Below are 22,242 nucleotides of genomic sequence, written 5' to 3'. Positions count from 1 at the left end.
AATTCATCATTTAATTGAAATGTTCCAAATTACTAATACTTAAACTACACAACACCACGTCTTTGCCAAAAATTAAACAGCCTAACTTCTTTCATTAAAATCAAATCACGAATCATGATATCATACCCATATGTCCCTTTCACCATTTAGGTGAGATCCTTTGATTTTATCTGAATATTCTCATCTCTTCAGGGCAGTAGTACCTTTGAAAATGAGGCATATATACATTGTGTAGTACTGTAAACCCAACAGTCACTAACCTACAGAACAATTTTCCTCCAGGTACTTTAAAAAGTCTTGTCATTTCTTTAAACCTTCTCTATCAGAGCTCAATTTTTTATAAGGCTCAGGCTGTATGGTTATCTTACACAAGGGCTCTGTGGAAAAATGGAAATAATACGTCTCAAGAAATGTGTTCCCTTCGGAAGAAAGGATGGTTTAAATGTAGAGAATTATTCAGCCTAAGCCTCTGATCCAGAGACTGGAGACCAGGATAATTTCAACCCAAGGATCTGCGGGGCAGAGGCAGACAGTAACAGCACGCGTCCACGGAGGCAGGCAGGGATGCTCAGAGTCAGCTGTTCCTGGCATGTTCTCCCTGGACTGACTTCTCCAATTTTTTTTTTCCTTTTTGTTACTGAAGTAGAGTTGATTCACCATGTTGAGTTAGTTTCAGGTATACAGCAAACTGATTCAGATTCTTTTCCATTATAGGTTATTACACGATATTGAATAAAGTTCCCTGTGCTATACAGTATGTCCTTGTTGTTTATCTATTTTATATATAGTAGTATATGTATATTAATCCCAAATTCCTAATTTATCCCTCCCTCTGCTCCTTTCCCCTTTGGTAACTATAGCTTTTTCCTCCCTATGTCTGTGAGTCTATTCCTGGTTTGTAGATAAATTCATTTATATCATTTTTTTAAGATTCTGCATATAAGTAATATCATCTGATATTTGTCTTTCTCTGTCTGACTTACTTCACTTAATATGGTAATCTCTAAGACCATCCATGTTGCTGCAAATGGCATTATTTCATTCTTTTTATGGCTGAGTAGTATTCCATTGTATATCTATATCTATACACACACACATACCACATCTTATTTATCTACTCACCTGTCAATGGACATTTAGGTTGCTTCTATGTCTTGGCTATTGTAAATAGTGCTGCTATGAACATTGAGGTGCATGAATCTTTTTGAGTTTGAGTTTCCTCCAGATACATGCCCAGGAGTGGGATTGCTGGATCCTATGGTAAGTCTATTTTTAGTTTTTTAAGGAATTTCCATACTGTCCTCCATAGTGGTTGCATGAATTTACATTCCCACCAACAGTGTAACAGGGTTTGTTTTCTCCACACCCTCTCCAGCATTTATTATTCATAGACTTTTGAATGAGGCCATTCTGACTGGTGTGATGACCTCCTCAATATTATCTACAAGCCACTGTGCTCGTCAGCCCAACAGTCAATGTCTAAGCCTCTGGGTTTGAGTTCTTGCCTGGGTCTCTATCCATTTCAAGCACGTATCAAGGCCAGGCAGGTCATCTAATTGAGTAAGAAGGCTAAACAATTTTTAATGTATTGCAATTAGGTTACTTGCATTAAAATGTAAATCTTATTAAAATTCCAGTTTCCATATTCCGTTTTTTTATTGGTTTAAGGGTTTTTTTTTTTTTGGTCATGCAGCATTTCTATCTGTTTCTAGTTTATCCATGATTTGTCTATTTTGTTTGTCTTAAATAATCATTTTTTGGCATTGATACTCCCTATATGCACAGAAACTGCATATGAGTAATAGTGAATAATGACGCAGATAATAATAGCTCAGTTTATTGAAACTCAGTCAGTGCCACACATTGTTCTAAGTGCTTTCTGTGTATTAACTCGTTTTGTCCTCACCTCATCCCTGGGAGGCTGGTACCACTGTCCTCCTTTTACAGACGAGGGTGTGGAGACACTGTGAGGGGTCAGCTTGTGCAAGATTACAGAGCAAATGAGGTGTAAATGTGAATCCAGACACTATTTCAAGGATCTCTGCTCCTCAGCTATTGCTCCTTGCTCTGCAAATATACCCTCCTTTATGGGATGAATCGTGTCCCCCCAAATATTATGTTGAAGGTCTAATTCCTGGTACCTGTGGATGTAACTGTATTTGGAAATAGGGTCTTTGTAGACATAACTAGGTTACAATGAGGTTGTACTGGACGAGGGTAGGCCCCAATACAACTGCTGCCCTTAGAAGACAAGGAAAATCTGGACTCCGGGAAGACGGCCACAGAGGACGGACGGTGGAGTTATGTTGCCACAAAGGACAGTGTGGGGTGACCAGAAGCCCGAAGAGGTGACATAGGTCGTCCCCTAGAGGCCCCAGAGGGAGCCCAGCCCTGCCAACACCTTGATTTCAAATTTCTAGCCTTCAGAGCAGTGAGAAAACAAATGTCATTTAAAGCTCCCCAGTTTATGGTACAATGTGATGACAGCCCCAGGCAAACAACGCACTGTCTTTCACTCATACCAAAACATGCTGTCCTATCAACCTGTTATTTCCAATTCTAACACAAATGGCAGTATAAGTAACATTTAACTTTCCTCTGAGTTCTATTTAAAGAAACTCAGCAGCTAGGGGTGGGGCTGTGAGAACTGAGCAGCACAGGCTCCCATCTCATAGCAGCAGCCTCTCTTCAGTCTGCTGGTGACTCCTGATGACAGCCGCTGGACAGACAGGACCGAAGTGCCCAGATCGTACAGTTTCCAAGAGAACTCAAATCTGTACGTTAAGTTAGTTAATGACAAATTGAAACAGCAACCAATTAAAAATTACACTAGTTAATAACTAATTCACGTTGAAAACAAACATCAGGTCGAACGTGGCCCACATCTATGGACCAAACTGGGCCATGATCTCTATGGCATGTAGATTTTCTTTGCTCTCTCTGTCTCCTTTCCCCTTTACCCCACTTGGCCAGGCTCTCCCTGGAGTCCTCCATCCACAGATCTAGAAGCAGGCACAGTGCTGGCACTACAAGTCAGGGGAGTCAGCAAGTCAGAATGAGGGGACCCTCCTGGGATGTACTGAGCGTGGCGGATGTGGAAGAGTCCTACACACTCACGAATCCAAGATTGAACAGGTGCACCCTTCTGGCTCCATATCTGAAGTCTAATACTATTTTTTTTTATTGAAGTATAGTCGATTTGTAATGTGTTAATTTCTGGTATACAGCATAGTGATTCAATTATACGTGTGTGTGTGTGTGTGTGTGTGTGTGAGTATATATATATATATATATATGTGTATATATAATGAATGTATGTATATATAATGAAAAGTATATATATATATATATATATATAGCCCATTACAAGGTATTAAATATAGTTCCTTGTACTATACAGTATGATCTTGTTATTTAGCTATTTTATATATAGCAGGTTGTATCTACAAATCTCTAACTCCCAATTTATCCCTCCCCATCCCCTTTCCCCCCCTGGTAACTATAAGTCTTCTATATCGTCAATCTGTTTCTGTTTTATAAATAAATTCATTTGCATCATTTAAAAAATATTCCACATATAAGTGATATCATATGGTATTTTTCTTTGTCTGACTTACTTAGTATGATAATCCCTAGGTCCATCCATGTTGCTGCAAAAGGCATTATTGAATCTTTTTTGTGGCTGGGTAGTATTTCACTGTAATGGCATACCAATACTATTCTGTCATGTCAGCTGGTCCTCCTAAGGCATCAGTCTGATGTATGAGAGACTTAGGGCTTTCCTGGGGTAAAGGTTTTGGGTAAGCCTAGGGCATGACCTTGGTACTTCTCAGGCTCACTGCCACTTCATTCACAGCACTATCCTTAAACTTAATGAATTCCCTTCATTTCTTATCTCTTCTATGTACACTTGAAAGAAGTGTAAGTGGATCACAATAGCTCAGAGTTGTCTTTCAGTATTCACTGTCCTGTAACCTGTAAAATTTGCCCGGAAACCTGAACACTGTTTGTGAAAGCAGTTTTGCAAAATGTGACTTTATTACTCAGGCTTATTAAAAACTTCAAAAGTATAAAGAATTGTTCTGAGAATGTTCACATTAACTCCAGTCCAGTAAGTCTACCACTACTTAGCAGCCTTAGATTCTTCTGAGTCCTCCGCTGGCTACGAACATGTCTTCAGTAGCTAGCAGAGTGCAGACCTGTTTGCTATGGTATAGAAACTAATGACTGCTTCTGGGAAGTGAAAGGAGACACCTGAAGCATTGCCAGGACTCTCTCTGCTACACTGAGATATTAAATTCAGAGATGCTGTTTGGCACTCTAAGGTGTCGGGGACTTAGGAAACTGGCAAACGTTACTTTGGAAAGTTTGCACAGCAATGTTAAGAAGCGAAATAGCACAAAATCTCTCCAAGTCATCTCATACAGTGTTTTGGGTTTTTGGTTTATTTTTTACTGGAATTAAAAATCTCTCAATTGTCCATGGGTTTTCATACCTGTAAAATCACACTGAAATTCACTAGCTTATTATCTCCCAACAATCCCAAGTGGTCAGGAAAGCAGGCTTTACCCCCATATGACAGATGAGGAAACTGAAGCTGAGAGCATTCAACGAGTTGTTCACAGCTGTCAGCGAGAGAGGTAAGGCTTACAAGCAAACCTGCCCCTGCCCCCGCCCCCAGTTCCAAGTTCACTGATCTTCCCAACAAGTAAAAGTCACACAGACCCGGAGGACCAGGCTGTTTAAACAGTTAGATAACCAGACCTGGGATCAAAACCAAGTTCTATCGCTGACTAGACTTCTGCCGTCAGATAGAACTTTTAAACCTCACTAAATCCCCAGTTCCTCCTTTGTAAAGTAGACTTAAAATCATGAAAGACGTTAAAGTACACGACGTGGAGAGGGCACACAGCGAACGACAGCTCCCTTCTTCCCTTTCTCCTGCCGTATCCCTCAGATCTAAGCAGACCACCCATTCTCTGGTAAACATTGGGATGGTTACTGAAAACCAAAGTAGTTATAAAAAAGTAACTCAAGGGATGTGGCGATACTGCTAACACAACAAGTTCACTGTCACAGGCAGGGAAGACCAAAGCAGAAATTGTTGTCACGTTGTACTATTACAGAACAGCCAAGAGAGTGGTTCTTTTCAAAAAATCCAGGATGAGGGTGGAGGGTATAGCTCAGCGGTAGAGCGCATCCTTAGCAGGCCCAGCCTCCTGGGTTCAATCCCCAATGCCTCCATTAAAAAAAATAAAATACATTTTTAAAAAAGAAAAGAAAAACAGTCCAGGATGAGTCTTTTTAAAGGGGACAGGTCACATCAAAACATCACACCTTGAACTTATTCTTTGCCATCTAATAAATATGGCCCATTGCTGCCATAAATTATGTAAAACACATCAAAGAGATACGAAATGTGTCCGGCTGTGACAATGGTTTGGGACTTCTGAATGTGGACACCCAGCAGCCATCATGTCCCACAACGGCCAGGAGTGTGCATCTCGGGGCCATCCGGCTTCTCAGTGCCACAGGAGAACTTAAACTCTGACTCCTCTGACCCCCTGTCTGGGGCTCACTGGGTCAGGGGCAGGGTGCTCGTGGGCCAGCACCAGCTGGGGATGGGCCCGAGTAGGAGGTGGGGCAAGAGAGAAGCATAAACTCAGAGTAAGAACAGCTGCTGTTGTCAGGGGTCTGCTACCACAAAAAGGAAGTAATGATCAATCTGATGCTGAAAAGGTTAAAATGCACTGCATAATTTAGTCTACTTCTTCAAATATCAACTTAACGCTGGAGAATTATGTGCCAGTACCTCTCATCTGCATGACTCCGGCTCTTGGCACAGTCCTGCAGAAGCGGGGCTGTGTTAGTGCATACAAGGGTGGGGATTCAATGCGTTATGATCAGGCGAAAGGTCCTAGTTCTCATCTGCATCACTTCACTTTCTATTAGCAGTTAGACGTGTACGTGGGTAGACAATCGTCTCCTTCCATTAAATGCAAACTGGCGGAAATGACTGTTTAAGTTGCCAGGTTGTAAGGAAAAGAGATCAAATTAATGAGGGTGAAGCAGTATCACCAGTTTATAAAACAAATCATGCCGCGGTCAAGGCTGACGTCACCACCTCCCACACATCTAAGCACACTTGAAAATGTGAACCTCTCTTTTTCCCACCACCCCTGCTCCAATTCAAGCTGTTTCTTATTTCCTTTCTATTCACATGTAGTTGACGAGTCATTTATCTTGGCAAACACCAATGTCACCCGTCTCAGGATCCCCTGCGGGCTTCCCACTGCTTGAGGGCCAGAGGCCTGACTCCCCAGAAAGGCGTTCGTGGCTCTCTTAAATTCACCCGTCCTTCTAATTCAGTGGTTCTCAACCACGAGAGGAGCTTTAAAATACAAACAGGCTTCCGTCTCATGCCCCAGAAATTCTATTTATTAGTTCTGGGGTAAGGTCCAGGGACTTGCATTTTTAAAAATATCTGTGATGATTCCCCTCACGGCCAGGGTCGAACCACGGGCAACATTTTCTCTCCTAACTCTTTACTTAAATCTTCACCATTGCTCTAAGACCAACTGAAACCTCACCACTGTCTTTATGACCGTGGTGAATCAGTGGTACTGCCATTCTGATAATCCTAAGGACATTTGTTACTTTTGTGAAGTATTTTACGGCATTTAATATCATGTTGTTTGCACTGGGAACGTTCCCTTCATACTTCACTCCCCACATTCAGGCTCCTGGAGGAAAAGCAAACTTTTCCTATTATCTTTGGTTCCAGTTTCCAGCCCCCAACATCTATGGCTGTGTTAAACACAAAGTTGATGCTCACTCGTGTGCTCCAAGCTTACGATGACTGAACAAATTAAATTCTCTTAACTTTATGGAGTGTTTTTCTTACAGCCTGACAACATAAACCGTCAGCCTCCAGGGCTGCTCAGACACACGGCTGTGCGTTTCGTGGGAAGCATCACTATGCCCATGTAGAAATGGTAATCACTTGTCCACACAAACTGATGAGATGTCAAATAAAGGGCTGATGCCTATAAATGTGTTTTTCCTATAGACGGAAGTCTTTTCCATATTTATGTATTCAACTTCCATAAGTTTGTAAAGTAACTAAAAGGGGGAAGTAATGAAATAGATCCTAATCTGCTGATACCTGACTTCAAAATGACCCACCCGTGTAATAGGACAGCTGAAGCCCCATTTATCATCCTACTCTACTGTGGGGAGGATGGAAGAGCAAGTGTTCCCTTGCCCTCAATTTAGAAGGCACGAGGGTACCAGTGATCTACAGGGAAATGCCTCTTATGCAACTACTAAAAACCAAAAAGCTGCTAGTGTGAGAATATCCAAAATGTGCAGCCACTGCCAGAGCCCCAGCCCAGACCCTCCTCCTGCTCAAGGTGCCCAGAGAGTCACTGCTCTGCTTCTGGAGCACGGGAGACGTGCTCCCACGTAAGGAGCCAGAAGTTCTCTATGAAACAGCGTTCCACGTCGGGGCTGCCTGTGGTTAAAGCAGCACTGGTATTTATGAGTTAAACAGCCTTGGGAGGGCTGGCTGAGAAACCCAGCCACTATTTATAATACTGTTTTTGTGGAAAAATGCTTTCTGCATTCCAAACAGCAGAATTAGACATGAAATCTTGGAATACAGTTTACTTCTGAGGTTGGGAACTATCTTGTTAATTATACTATGGTCAGTATCTTCCTGGGATAAGACGGCAGCGTGGCGGTCGGCCAGGCGCGCGTAACAACAATGAACGGTTGCCATGAGTACGGACCATATGTGTCTGTAAGGATGAAAGCTGGAGGGGATGACGGGAGAAAAATCCAGGCACATTCTTAATTTGTTAAACAAATATTTACTGAGCACTGTTAAAGGCTCTGTGGAACACTGTGTGAGACAAAAATAAGTTAGACGAGAGGTTTAATGTTCTAGTCCTTACAACCCAGGGTGGGAGACAGGACAGGCATAAATACTAAAGCTGTGCGGTAAAATGTGCTGAAATAGCGATAAAGACAAAATACGGGATGAGGTCAGCAGAGAGAGGGAGAGTTCGTGCTTCCAGCTGGAGTGATCAGGGAAGGCTTCACAGAGGAGTCTGGACCTGAGCTGAGCCCTGAGGGTTTGCACAAGACTTCAACAGGCAGAGAAACCAGTAAGGGAGGAAAAGAGAACAGCACAGAGAAACACCAAGAAAATAAGCGCAAGTCAAGATGCAGAGGCATGAACAACACTGAGAATTCAGAACAGGGCAGAGGAGTCCAGCTGGTGCTAAAGTTAAAGTGGGAGATATTTTTAGGAGCTTGGCAGAGGGCTCTGAATGCCAGACAAAGGTGTGGATTCTATCCGGCAGTGAGTATGGAGCCACTAAAGGGTTTTCAAATTTCTGGAGTGGTTCTATATGCAGATCTGTCTGGCAACGAAGGACAGGACGGAAGAACAGAGAATGAAAACAGAAGACCATTAGGAGGTAATTATAATAGTTGCGGTTGGTTAAGATGCTCTCTCCAAGCTAGGTTTTTGAATTAATAGTTAAATGTTAAAGGTTCAAGTGATGGCTGGTTACTAAATATCTCCCTTTAATGACCAAGAACATGTGATTCATTTAGAAAAGCTGTATAAAGACTTAAAAACACTGAAAAACAAAATACTTGCTACAGTGGAAAACCATTTTAGAAACATTAGGTTTGGCACATAGTTGGGACTTGATACCCAGACTTGATACAAAATAAAGGATGATTTTGAGGTGCTAGTCTCATTTAAAAAATAATATCATGAATTTAAACACATTTTAATAAGCACATGAAATTTAATAAGTAATTATCTTTCCACTATTTTCCAAGACTAGTGATTTGATACACATGGTGACTGACTGTGAGATATTCTGAGAAATCTGAGTGTTGACACAGCATCAAAGGTCGTGGACTTAATTCTTTACAATTTATTTTTATTTATTTATTTTTAAAAAGTCCCTACCAAGTATGGATCTTTTTGGGGGGAGGGGGGAGAAGTAATTAGGTTTACTTATTTATTCATTTTTAATGGAGGTACCAGGGATGGAACCCAGGTCCTCAATCATGCTAAGCACGTGCTCTACCACTGACCTATACACCCCCCTGACAGTTCTTTACATATGAAATCAGTCGTAAGCTGGTGCTTTGACAGATGTGAGTAGACTTACGTGAAGTGACTTGACTGAGTAAATGTCTTCTGAACTTCAAATTTTCAGTGTTGGTTGAGACATGGCATTCATCTTATCTGAAAACAAGTGGAATGGAAGTAATGAAACTGAAAGAACTGTAAGCAGCTTACAGAAGCTAATTAGATGATTACACCTTACAGACCATAAAAGAGTTATATTTAGTTCTATAAAACTGACATTAGTTATGTATAATTTAAGAACCTAAGATAAAAATCTCAAGGGATGCTCGACTTCTAAAACTGGAGATCTAATACATTCCCTTCATATATTTTTATGTCAATCTCCTAAAAGTTCTAGAAAATATATTAGACCTTTAAGCCTGATTAACACTGAATTATTTAAAATTTCACCAACAATTGAGCCTATTCAGTACCATGTCACAGAGAGCAAGGAGAGATGAAGTTGAGTAAAGAGAGTTCGTGCCCTCAGGAAACCCACCAGCCGCCAGAGGAGACACACACACACACGTACAGACCCACATCAAGACCGACACAACCAGAGCTGCAAGTGGGAAGGAGCGCTGTGGGGCCTGGGGGTGGGGCCACTCCTACAGGGGCAAAGTGTGAAGACTCTGTGCTATGGCCTGAACTGCGTCTTCCAACACCCCCAAATTCAGGTGTTAAAGCCCTCGTCCCCTAGCACTCAGGCTGTATTTGGAGATAAGGCTCTGTAAGAGGTGAGGAAGTTAAAATGAGGCCTTCAGGGCAGACCCTAATCCAATCTGACTGGTGTCCCTATAGGAAGAGGAAGTCAGGTCACAGGGCGACATACCAGGGATGTGTGTGCATGGGGGAAAGACCACTGGGAGACACAGCAAGAAGGTGGACACCTGCAAGCTAAGGAGAGAAGCCTCAGAAGAAATCAAACCTGCAGATACCCTGCTCTTGGATGCCTGGTTTCCAAGACTGAGACAACAGGCTTCTGTTGTTTAAGTCACCCGGTCTGTAGTATTTCCCTCTGAAGTCCTAGCAAAGTAACAGCCTGCAAATATGCTTTTAAAAGAGATAGGACTTTTTAACAATCAGATAAAGGTATGGTTTGGAAGCAAATAACATTCCAAGAAGAAACAAAAATTACTTTTATTTTAGGCATAGGGGCCACAATGTAGAGGGTGAGCTCAGAGTCAGTACACTTCCATAACAGAGGGAGAGCACAGGCTGGGGGAAGAAAAGAGATGAGCAGGGTGGGGAGGGTGGGAGGAGGGGAGGCAGGGAGGCTGAGGGAGGACAGATCAACAGATAGACCAGGACTGGAATGCAGGGCTGAGGTCACACTAAGAGGGCAGTATATAGAGTTTTATTTTCCACACACAAAGAGCCATCAAGGGTTTTTGTAGAAAACTCATTCGAATTTGTGTTCTAGAAAGATGGCTCTGGCTTTGGAATTACTATGGGAAGAATTCAAAAGGCAGTGAGACCTGTTTTGTTACTGCAGCAGTCAAGGTAAGAAGAAACCAGGGCAATCGCAATGGAATTAAAAAGTCAAAAACACACTGAAGATGTGCTTGAAAATGAGAACCAGAATAACCACCCAATCAGTTATGCGAGACTGAACACAGGCACAATCACCACCATTCAGTGACACAGTCACAAACGCAGAGTCCTGGGCCTCCACGCGTTGTCTCCATCGACCACTACTTGAAGAAATCAACCAGTCCGAAGCCTCACCCCACTTCTGACATCTTACCCTAGGACTTGAAAGCCCAACCCATACTCAGTAAAAACTCATTTCCTAAAGGAGGCACCACTCCAGAATCATCTGTGTGGTCTCGTGACAGCAAGTCACTAGAACAGTATGCTTGTCTTCTAAAAGGTTTATTTATCTGAGGAGGGAGCTTTCCACAAAAAACGGATGCCCACCAATGAGGTCAAGGAAAAAGAGACAGAGGAGTGAGCACCCTGTCCTGCCTTTTCAGGGCAGAAGGACGACTAAGACTAGCTTAACAGTCACTGGTGGCCTAAGAAAGAAATTACAGGATGGCAATAGAAGAGAAGAAAAACTTCTAGTAATGGAGAGATTAAATAAAGAGGAGAAATGGAATTAACTAGTAAATTTTATTCTTCTAAGAGGCATGATTTGAAAGAGAAGCTGAATCTTCAACAAGATTTGTTGTTGTTGTTATGTTTATTTTTTTCGTGTTTAATGCCAGTAAAAGGGATACACAGGAAGGAAGAGAGATCAATGATGGGGCAAAATCAAAAGAAGATGGGAACAAGAATCCTAGCAGAGTGAACCATGTGGGGAGAAACTTCATGGTTAGAAATGGAAGAGACGGTGGGTGATGTATACAAATAAAAATTATTTTGTGTAAGGGTATAAAGTTGGGGAGTTAAGGTCAATGGCAGGGCCACCTATTGTGACAGAGAGGGGAACAGGGAAGGAAGGAGAGGTGGAAAGACAGTGTATGAATAAAAAACTCTGAATTTAAGAGTGTGAGAGAAAAAAACTTGCCAGAGAAGAGGAGAAAGGAAAGAAAACAGAGGGGCTTTCAGTATTTGAGATCTTCAAATGACTCTGAACAAGTTAAAGAATGACGAGTTCTGAGTATAAGAAACCCAAAAACACGAATTAGGAGAAACAGGTAACAGTCACGTGGTGTGGGGACACCCGCGGTGGAGAGGACAGTTTCAAGACTGACGCTGACACAACTGAGGAAGAACCCTTGGAGAAGCAGACATAGCTCAGATTGGAATAAAAATGTCAACTTCATTTGTGGGGAAATTGGGTAAAAGATCTGACTCTAGGCGTCCTAACCATTTAAACTGGGTTGACCCAAATTGCCCTTTTGAGTTTACTATGTGGATGAGAGGAGAATGTGTGTGGGTTTGGACAAAAGGGGGTGGGGGTGAGAAACCAGTGACATATGTGGCCAGTCGTTTGCCCTCTGCCACCAAACAGATACAGCAGAGAGAGAGAGAGAATGAATGAATGAATGAATGGTGTTATGTCACTTATCAACCCGGGTGAAATCCTACTCTCATTACACTCTTCTTTCCAAGAAGTCACATCTACCCTGTTCGGATGGAACAGTCAGTAGAAGGGAAAACGTGATATAATTAATTGGTCCCCTCAAACTCAAAAAAAAAAAAAGGGATGAAAAGTAAATAAATGGAAATCAATCTGAAAGAAATTATATGGAAGGGGAGATAAACATGGATCTAGTCACATACAGTGAAGTTTTCGATCAAAGACCTAATACTGAGCCTAATTCAGCTGAAGAATACTGTTCGAGATGAGAAGATTTCTAATTATGGGTTCAATGCCGTTAAAAGATAAAGGACTATTCACAATTTTTACATTCTTGTGTGTCATTTTGGTAAAGAATTTGTCCATTTCGTACAAACTGTCAAATGGATTGATATAAAGTTGTTCAGTCTTTTCTTATCCTTTAATATCTCTTAGATTTTAGTAATGTTTCCTTTTTATACCATATTGTTGATATGAGCCTCTTTTGTTTTCTTAGTAGGATTTTACCAATTTTATTAATATTTTCAGAGAAACAACTTTGACTTTACTAATTTTCTCTATTTTATGTCTTCTTTCTTAATGATTTTGCTCCTTCCAGTTTATTTGAATTTAATTTGCACTTCTTTATCTAGCTTTCTGAGATGGAAGGTTAGATAACTGGCTTTAACCTTACCTTTTAAACACATGCATGTAAAGCTATACAATTCTCTCTAGGCACTACTTTGTGTCTCACAAGTTTGGATACTGATTCACTTCAATATATTTTCTGATTGTGGTTGAGAGTACTTCTTTGACCCACAGATTATTTAAAAGCATGCTGCTTATTTCCCACACATATTGAGGATTTTTCAAATCTTTCTGTTATATATTTCTAGGTTAATTCCACTATGGAACATACAGTGTATGATATAAACCTTTAAAATTTGTTGAGATTTGCTTTCTGGCTTAGCACATGTTCTATTTTGGTAAAAGTTCCATGCACGCTTGAAAAGAATGTGCATTCTACAGTTGTTGGGGAAAATGTTTTATAAATAGCAATAGGTCAAGTTGGTTAATAGCACTGTTTAAATATTCTATCACCTTAATGATTGTTGAAAATCTGCTTGTTATATATTAGTGGTTTAAAGAAGGCTGTTAAGTTCTCCAACTGTGATTTGTCTATTTTTCCTTTTCGTCCTGTCAATTTTAGCTTTACGTATTTTAAAGTTATGTTGTTAGGGACATATAAATTTAGAACTGTTCTGTCTTCCTATTGAATTGACCCTTTATCATTATAAAATGTCCCCTTTATCTCTCATAATTCTTCTTGCCTTAAAGTCTACTTTGTCTGATATTAATATATAAGATCTCTTTTAATTAGTATTTGTATAATGGTACCTTTCCTTTTCTTTCCATATCCTTCTATATGTGTCTTATGCAAACTATATATAGCTGTGTTTTTTTAAAAAAAAATCTAGTCTCAAAATTCTGGTTTTTAATTGGAGGAAAAAAGCCTACTTACATGTAATTTAATTACTGATATTTAAGGATACCTTTCTGTTATAAATTTTCTATTCATTCCATCTGCTCTTTTTCCTTCATTTATTCCTTTTTTGATTAATCAGTATTTTATTATTGCATTTTCTCTCTTGTGAACTTTTTGTTTAAACAAGTTTGTAACATTTTTAGCAATTATCTTAGAGCTTCTAAATACATCCTTGATTACAGCTGAGTTTTTGCCACTTCCTGAGCAAGACAAAAATATCAGTTTAACTCCATTTACACCTATAGGCCCTTTGTTCCACTGTTTTCAAATATTCTATTTCTATACACATTTAAAGCCTCACAAAAATCAACATTATTGCCTTTAATAGTCTGAAATCTTTTACACTTACTCACATATTTATGCTTACCTATGTTCTTCATTTTTTCCTGAAGTTCTGTGGTTCATTTGGGATCATTTTTCTTCAGACTGAATAACGTTTTTAGTATTATTGTACTATGGGTCTACTTGTGATAAAGTCTCCCACCTTTTGTCTAAAAACATCTTTATTTTTGCCTTCATTAAAAAAATATTTTTGCTGGGTATAGGGTTTCAACTTGGCAGTATTTTTCCTTTCTGGACTTAAAATCTAAAGGTGTCATTCCTTTGTGTTCCGATTTTAATAATGTCTATAGGAAAGTCAGCCATCAGTCTTATTGTTGCTCCTTTGAAGGTAGTGTGGTTTATTTCCTTCCATTTTTTAAAGATGTTTCTCTTTATGGCTGGTTTTTACAAGTCTCACAAGTTGTACCTTGGTGTAGTTTTCTTTATATTAAGTTTCTTGGGCTTCTTGAATTTGTGGATTGCTATCTTTCATCGGTTTGGACAATCTCTGGTCACTATCTTCAAATATTGCTTTTGCTCACTTTCCTCCTGGGACTCCAATTACATGTATGTTAGATGAAGTGACTCCATCCCATGTCTCTCAAGCTGCTTTGTTCTTTCCATTCTATTTTCTTTCTGTGCTTTAGCTTGCATTTTCCCATTGAACTGTCCTTTAGTCCACTAGTTCTAGCTATTTATTTTTTGTTATTTTCTGATCTAACATATGACTTATCATGATGAAATTCCTTGAAAGGAATGTGTATTCTTCTAGAATTGAGTGCAATATTCTATAAACGTCTATTAAGTCCAACTGGTTAACAGTGTTGTTCCAGATTTCTATTCATTAATTTTCTGCCTACTTATGTATCAACTGCAGAGAGAGAAATGTTGAGACTAACTACAGCTGTAGTTTTGCCTATTTCTCCTTTCTGTTCCATCAATTTTTGCTTCAAGTATTTTGAAGCTATTATTGAGCTCACATTTAGAATTATGCCTTTTTGATAAATTGATTCTTTTATCCTCATGAAATATCTCTCAATATAGCTAGTAATATTCCCCATTCTGAAGTCTATTTTTATATTAATATAGCCAGTCCAGTTTTCTTAATAATTAGAGTTTGTATGGGATATCTTTTTCAATCTTTTTACTTTTAATCAATGTGTTCATATTTGAAGAGAATTTCTTGTGGACACTATGTAGTAGGTCTTGGTTTTTCATCTAGCCTGATGATCTCTGCCTTTTGAGCATTTAGACCATTTACACTCAATATAACTATTTATATGACTGAATTTGAATGAACTCTCTTGCTACTTTTATTTGTCCCAATTTGTCCTTTGTTTCCTTTTCCCATTTTTTTCTTACCTTATTTGGGACTGAATATTTTTTTTACTATTTCATTTTATCTCCACTGTTGGCATCTTAGATGTACCTGGGTTTATTTTTTATTTATTTATTTATTTATTTATTTATTTTTGTACGTTTAGTGGTTGCTCTAGTGGTTAAGCTACAGACCTTTCACTTACCACAATCTAACTTCTAACATTACACCACTTCACATATAGGTAAGAATTTTACAACAGAAGGTACCTATTTCCTCCTTCCTGGCTGTTGAGCTATGGTCATCATAGTCTAACTACAGGAAGAAGCTAGATGTAGACACTGTACTTTATAGCTCCAGCTAAGATTAGCTTTTGAATGAACTTTGTCAAAGTACCAGAAATGTGAGTAAAGCTGTCTTGGACCCTCCAAACCAGTCCGTCCTTCAGCTAAATGCCACCAACTAACCTCAGCTGATGCTACCACGGACAACAATAACCACCAGCTGAGCCTGCCCTTTTCAATGACCTACAAATTGGGAAGCACAATACAATGGCTGCTGTTTTAAGATGATCGGTTTTTAGGTGACTTGTTACAGAATGAGATAACCACAGTAGATGTGGTACATGGAAGTGGGGCTCTGTAATAACAGCCTTTAAATGGTGACACCAGGTGGTGAGCAGGAACAGGAAGGGCCGCAAGAATACTGTTGATGAAAACTTGAATGACATCAGTGAAAAGGTTAACAGATGGAGAAATGACAAACCCCTCTTACACTGTGGTGGAAATTTTGCAACACTATTCCTTGCATAAAATATAAAAGAGAAAATGTGCCTAATAAAGTGATAAATTTGGCTAAGGAGATCGCCAGGCAGAAGGCTAAAGGTGTTAGTCTCTTTTAGCCAAGTACGGTATGGAATTCAAAGAGAAAGATGAGCTAACAAAAGAACTGTTCCATTTTCAAGCAGAATTTAGAGGAGCCAGGACTTGCTGTTTTCATAAATGAAACATTTGTTCATCCCCGATTCTCTCCTGACAGAAACGTAAGAAATAGCTTCAGATTAAAGATCAAGTTTATGGCTCTGCCAGTAAAGCACGGTTTCAGGGTAAAAATTTCTGGAGTGTGGCTGTAAAATACTATGTTGAAACTACAAAATGATTTAAAGTTGTATCTAGTGCAGTTCTAAGAATATTAAGAGTGTGCCTCTTAGACTCTCTCTTCCAGATAAAAGGCCTCTAGAAATCTTGAGGGTGTGCCTTTATGGGTATTGTCTTATAATGCCTTGACTCACAGTCTGAAGCAGAAAAAGCCTATCTCAAAACAAATGTGGGTGTGACTAACAGAGTGGATTGTAATTTGATACACAGGAAGCTCACAGAGCTTTTAAAGGAATTATGTCAGACTGGACTGAAAGGAGCAGAGAGAAGAAAAAGAAAAGAGGCCTGTGGACTCTCAAATTTCTATGAGCAGGAAGTAAAGCTGGAAAGACTACCCAGCTGTAAACATGAACCATTTCTTATAGAAAAAGATGGATGACTCAGAATAGACGGGGTGAAGTCAGGAGCCCTGGGTAATCATTTTCAGGGAGTAGAAATGACCCTAATAAAGAAAGGACAACATCAGAATTTCAAAATTACTGTGAACCAGTGAACATCATGTGCCTCTTGTTTCCTCGGTTGTGAATGGCAACGTTTACTTCAGTTATTCTATGCCTGCCTCTCCAGTACATGTTGGATAAGTAAGTTATCTCTTGACCTGAACACCTAAGGAGCTTCCTGCACATCTGGACCTGATTTAAATGACAAGGTCCTGGACCTTAAGCTTGAGGCTAAAGCTATCCTTATAGTGGGATGAGAATTTGGGAGTTCTTGGAGGTAGGGGTGAGAATATTTTGAATACAGAAGAAATGTAAATCAGGTGTGGCCAGAAGGTGAACTGTGGTAGATTAAAGATGGTCACGAATTCTCTGATACCTCTTCCATTGAGAGGCCATGCCTCTGTCCCATCCCATTGAGACTGGGAGGGCTCTGGGACTGCTTTGATCAACATGGTCAGTAGAAGTGATGTGGTGCCAGTTTCCAGCATTAGGCCTTCAGACATTGGGACCTTCCCCTTCCTATCTCTTGGAAAATTCTCTCTAGGAGTCCCAAATCACAATATTAGAAGTCTGACTAACCTGAGACTATCATGCTAGAAAGGTCATGTAAACCTAGTCTTCTACTTCTGCCCAGGCACCATATATGTGTGTGTGTGTGTGTGTGTGCGTGTGTATAAAGCTGTCTTGGACCCTCCAGAGCAATCCATCCATGGAATGAATACCATCCAGTGATCTCAGTCAATGCAACATGGAACAGAAAAAACACCCAGCTGAGATCTGCCTAAATTCCCAGTCTACAGAATCATGAGCTACAGATCAACTGCTGTTTGCAAACCATTAAGTGTTGTGGCAATTTATTATGTAATAACAGATCACTGGAACAATGAATTCTGTCATTTATTTCAGTTACTGGGGAGCTACAATGTCCTGGCGCTACCCTTTACAACCCAAATGGAAGCAGAAGCCTAAACCTAGATCTTATTCAGACATAATTTGTAAAGTTCACTATAAGGTAAAATTATTTCTTAGAGATAAAAAAGCCAGCTTTCCCAGAGCTACTATAAAACAATTTTCCAAACATAATAAACTTTAATTAAGTTATTGCAATTAAAACCAACCATTTTCTTCTTACTAGATAAGCTACGGTGCATCCATAATCAAGCCAAAAGATGCATGCTCAGCTTGTCCTTCAGTTCATTTAACAAATGCTTATTTAGATACTTTCTCATGATTGAAACAAGACTGGAATTACAAATGCAATATTAGGACCATTTGTAGTAGTCTAAAACAGTGATTTTAAAACAGAACATAAAGAAGTACTGGTGTATTAAGATAAATTATAAATACAGGCCAGGTCGTAGCTGTTACTAAGGTGATAACATATACGTATACACACACACACCCCACACACACACACACACACAGGTGTGTGTCCGTGCACACACTCATGTCTCTTTATAAACAGAGGAGTGCCTGGGGCCAGTATGTTTACTGTGGCATTATAACAGCTAAAAACTGAAATCAATTTCAATATACATTTATAGGGAAATAGCTAAGAAAGCAATAGAGAAATGAAAGGAGACTTTAATTTTTTATTCTACGTATTCTATACTTGACATATGAATTAAATTGTTACAAATGTTTTACAACAAGCATGTATTACTTGTGAAAATTCACAGCAAAAAGCACAGCATTCCAAGCTAATGTCTATGACCATATTCTACTGTCTTTAGAGCCTGAATGATCCCTTGGTTTAAGCACTGGAAAACAGCCAGCATGATTTCTCAGCAAGAATCATAACCCATTGGCACATATTTCTTCAGGCTACCTATATTTGTAGGAGGTAGACAACCTATTTAAATACATTGCCTCCTCAGGCTCCCCAACTTACCCAAGAGGATGTCAATCCTATGCCCAACCTGGCTGGCTATTAAAGCAGCCAGTCCCATATCTAACCTCTAACTGGGAATAACTACACTCTAGGTACGTGCCAGGGAGTAAGATGCTAAACTTACTGCTACTCAGTTTTTACCAAAATTTAGTCCAGCCATTCATCACTCTAAAACCGCATGTCTGAAGACGTATCACTAAAGAGCAAGATTCTTAGCTTTGTCCTTTTACTGCCTCCTCCCTATTCACCCAGCAGAACTGTGTTTAGTAAACTGTCCTCAATGGTCAGCCACCAGACTGCTTAGAAGGGAGGCTAAAGAAACACATGTGGAGAAGAGCGTCTTCAGTTATTTACTCCAAGGATGCTGCCAAGTGTGTCGCACTATGACTAAAGGGGTGTATTTTTCACTGCATTGTGATTACTAGGTTTCTCCTAAAACAGTGATAAAATCCAACCATGGGAACACTAGGAAACACAGCTCATCTTCTGAGAGGTCTCTTTAGAGAGCGGAGAGCAAAATTTGTGACCCACCTCAAGCAAATAAAGGAGCTTTGATGAGATGCATTGTGTGGCCTACCCTTGGCCCACTTGGCCCATTTTTGTCACACCCCTCATTATTTTTACAGTATTGAGATACAACTTACACACCATGAAATTTATCTGTTGTAAGTGTACAGTTCACTGATGTTCTAGTCAATTTGCAGAGGTGTGCAATCATCACTAAAATCCAGTTTTAGAACAGTTCCAATTCCCTTCCCAATTCCCTTGAATCCATATGCTATCAATTCCCATTCCCACTCCCCAAACCTCCTCTGATTTGCTCTATCTAGACATTTCATACAAAAAGAATCAAACGATTTTTAGTCTTTTAAATTTGGCTTGTTTCACTTATGATATTTTTGAGGTTCATCCATGTGTAAGCATACATCAGTATTTTCCTTTTTTAACTGCTGAAAAGTATTCCAATGTTTGGACATACCACATTTTATTAACCATTTAAAAGCTCAGGGACATTTGGATTGTTTCTAATCGGTGTCGATCATGAATAAAACTACCATGAACAGTGGCATACAAATCTATGTGGACATATGATTTCATTTCTCTTGAGCAGATTCTGAGAAGTGGAATTGCTGGGTTATTTTGGTGTGATGGTTAACTCTATGTGTCAACTTGGTTGGGCACAGTGCCCAGATATTTGGTTAAACATTATTCTCAGATAGTGTTTCTGGATGAGATTGACATTTAAATTGATGGACTCTGAGTAGAGTAGATTGCCCTCTGTAACGTGGGTGGGCCTCATCTCACTAGTTGAAGACCTGCAAAGAACAGGAGGATAAATTCTCCACATAAGAGGGAATGGAGAATCATCTCCACCACATACTTAAGTTTTCTGTTGTTGATCCTTCACTGCTGTTGGAAGTGCCAAGTGTGATAACTATCACCCGTATTTATACATGTCAGATAACCTAACTCCTTTATATCCAAACCCTGACTATTTGTTTAATGCCCGACTCAAGCTTTATGAAATCCCTCACGGCTCTTGAACTCAAGTAAAATGACTTCTCCCTCCTCAAAGTCACATGGCTCTCATTCTGGCCTCTCACTTAGCACAGAATCACATTTATGTACCTTATGCTGCTGTTTAATTTGACCAGTGTACGATCCTGTGTGTTGAGAAGTCCAGGCTTCAGGTGGCAGGACCAAGATCTCCAATCTTTGGAGAAGTCACAGTAGCAGACCCCACGCTGCTCATGTCAGCATTCCACAAGTACCCATAAGTAGCTGTTGACTGAGCAACACTACTATTCAGTGCTTTATGATGGTCAGAGGATCAGTTCATCTCTGGGAGAAAATACAAGCATTTTTCCACCATAAGAATAATAAATGGGCTTATTGGTTTTAGGAAATGTTAACAGACTATCTGTAATTTAAGTAATTTATGGCTAAGTGTCATTATTTTCTATGACTGAGCAGTGTCACAGTTGGGCCAGCCAGGTGCAGAGCACCTGAGGACTTGGGCTCAGGGTGCTGTGAAAGAATTCACTGTTTAATTGGAAAATACTTTGAGCAGGATCTGTCATTAGAGACTAATAGGAAAGGCGAGAGTAACACGATTAGACCTGTAGTTAACCACGCGCACGTCGAACAATGAAGATCTACAAAAGTAATCCAACTGTTTGATTCATTAATCCAAACAGACCTCTGCTGAAACTCCCCTGTGTGACGGGCTGTTTCAGGCACTGGGGACACAAGGTGAAGGAGAAACATCAGGCAGTCACGCTGGCTCTCCCAGGCAGATCCAAACAGAGTCCACCTGAAAACGCATCGCCCCACCTCCCTGGAAAACCATATCCCACACGGATAAGGTGCATGAAAAGCATTTTATCTCACTGCTTCAAGGCATGCAAATAGCTCACTTTGGCCTCAAACCCAGTAAGCTTAAATTATCCTAGAAGCTCCTTCAGAGAGACATTGTCTCATGACCCTACCAGGTCACCAGCAGCTGATGACACACCCTGAGGCTTCAGAGGAGCGTTTAACATTTTCTCCTAAAACTTAAGGGGAAAAGGCAAAAATAGAAAGCCTTTTGCCAACCACAAAAATGTATATTTTAAAAGATGTGGAATAAAAATGAGCTGCTATCTACTTCAAAAACCAGAGTGGAAGTAGAAAAGAAGTCCCTCCCTAGCTCAGCTACAGCATCCTGACTGAGCTGACGGAGGAAAGCCGCAGCTTCAGCTGAGCCCTTCACGTCGGAGGCAAGTCAACATCGTCTCCTGATGACTTAAGCTAAAAGTAAGATGGTGGAGTCAAAATGTACCCTTCTAGAATCAGAACCTATTTTTCAAGTGTGCTTTTAAAAGGAAGAATATAATCTTTACTAGATCAACAGGCTTTCCTTTAACCAGAGAGTCGGAACCCAGAATAAGTACTTGTTAAAATTAACCCAATTAATTTGACAGCAAATTTGGTGGCTGACTGCTAAGTTTGAATTTTCAGACGAAGATGTTAGTGCTCTGATCTTGTCTGGAATCAAAGGGAGTTCCTCTGGGACTGCACGGCAAGGAGCCGTTAGCCTGTCTCATGGAGGGAGGAGCAATTTCTAATCTTTGAAAAAATGATCACCGGGGACAAGACTTGGCTACTGCAGCCGGCTCGAGGGCTCGAGGGCTTAAGGAGCCTGGGGATGTCTAACATCAAGAAAGGAATTACAGCCCAGAAAATCAGAGGGAATTACACAGGAAATGTGAACAGTAACCCGTTCATATCTCTGTGCCCCCTCCCACCGCCTGTGATGGATGAGTCCTGCCTGCCCCCATCCAGCTCTGTGAACACACAAGCCAAGAGCAGAAGGGGGCTGGGAAAAAGGCAGAAAGCCATTTTATACACACACCCAGCATAAGTTCA

General features: G+C 40.1%; 1 protein-coding gene across 4 annotated transcripts in view; it reads right to left on the bottom strand.

Moving 5' to 3' along the window:
* ZNF438 (zinc finger protein 438) overlaps positions 1 to 22,242 on the bottom strand; it is a 147,220-nt gene that overhangs the window by 68,177 nt on the left and 56,801 nt on the right. For all 4 annotated transcript variants that reach the window (XM_072954945.1, XM_072954943.1, XM_072954942.1 and 1 more), the window contains exon 3: positions 9,195 to 9,271. The gene's annotated coding sequence lies outside the window, so the exon portion shown is untranslated. The remainder of the gene's footprint in view (positions 1 to 9,194; positions 9,272 to 22,242) is intronic.

This window comes from Vicugna pacos, chromosome 35 (assembly GCF_048564905.1).
Source record: "Vicugna pacos chromosome 35, VicPac4, whole genome shotgun sequence".
Lineage (NCBI taxonomy): Eukaryota > Metazoa > Chordata > Mammalia > Artiodactyla > Camelidae > Vicugna > Vicugna pacos.
The sequence above is the reverse complement of the archived record's forward strand: the minus strand, read 5'-3'. Positions and strand labels throughout refer to the sequence as shown.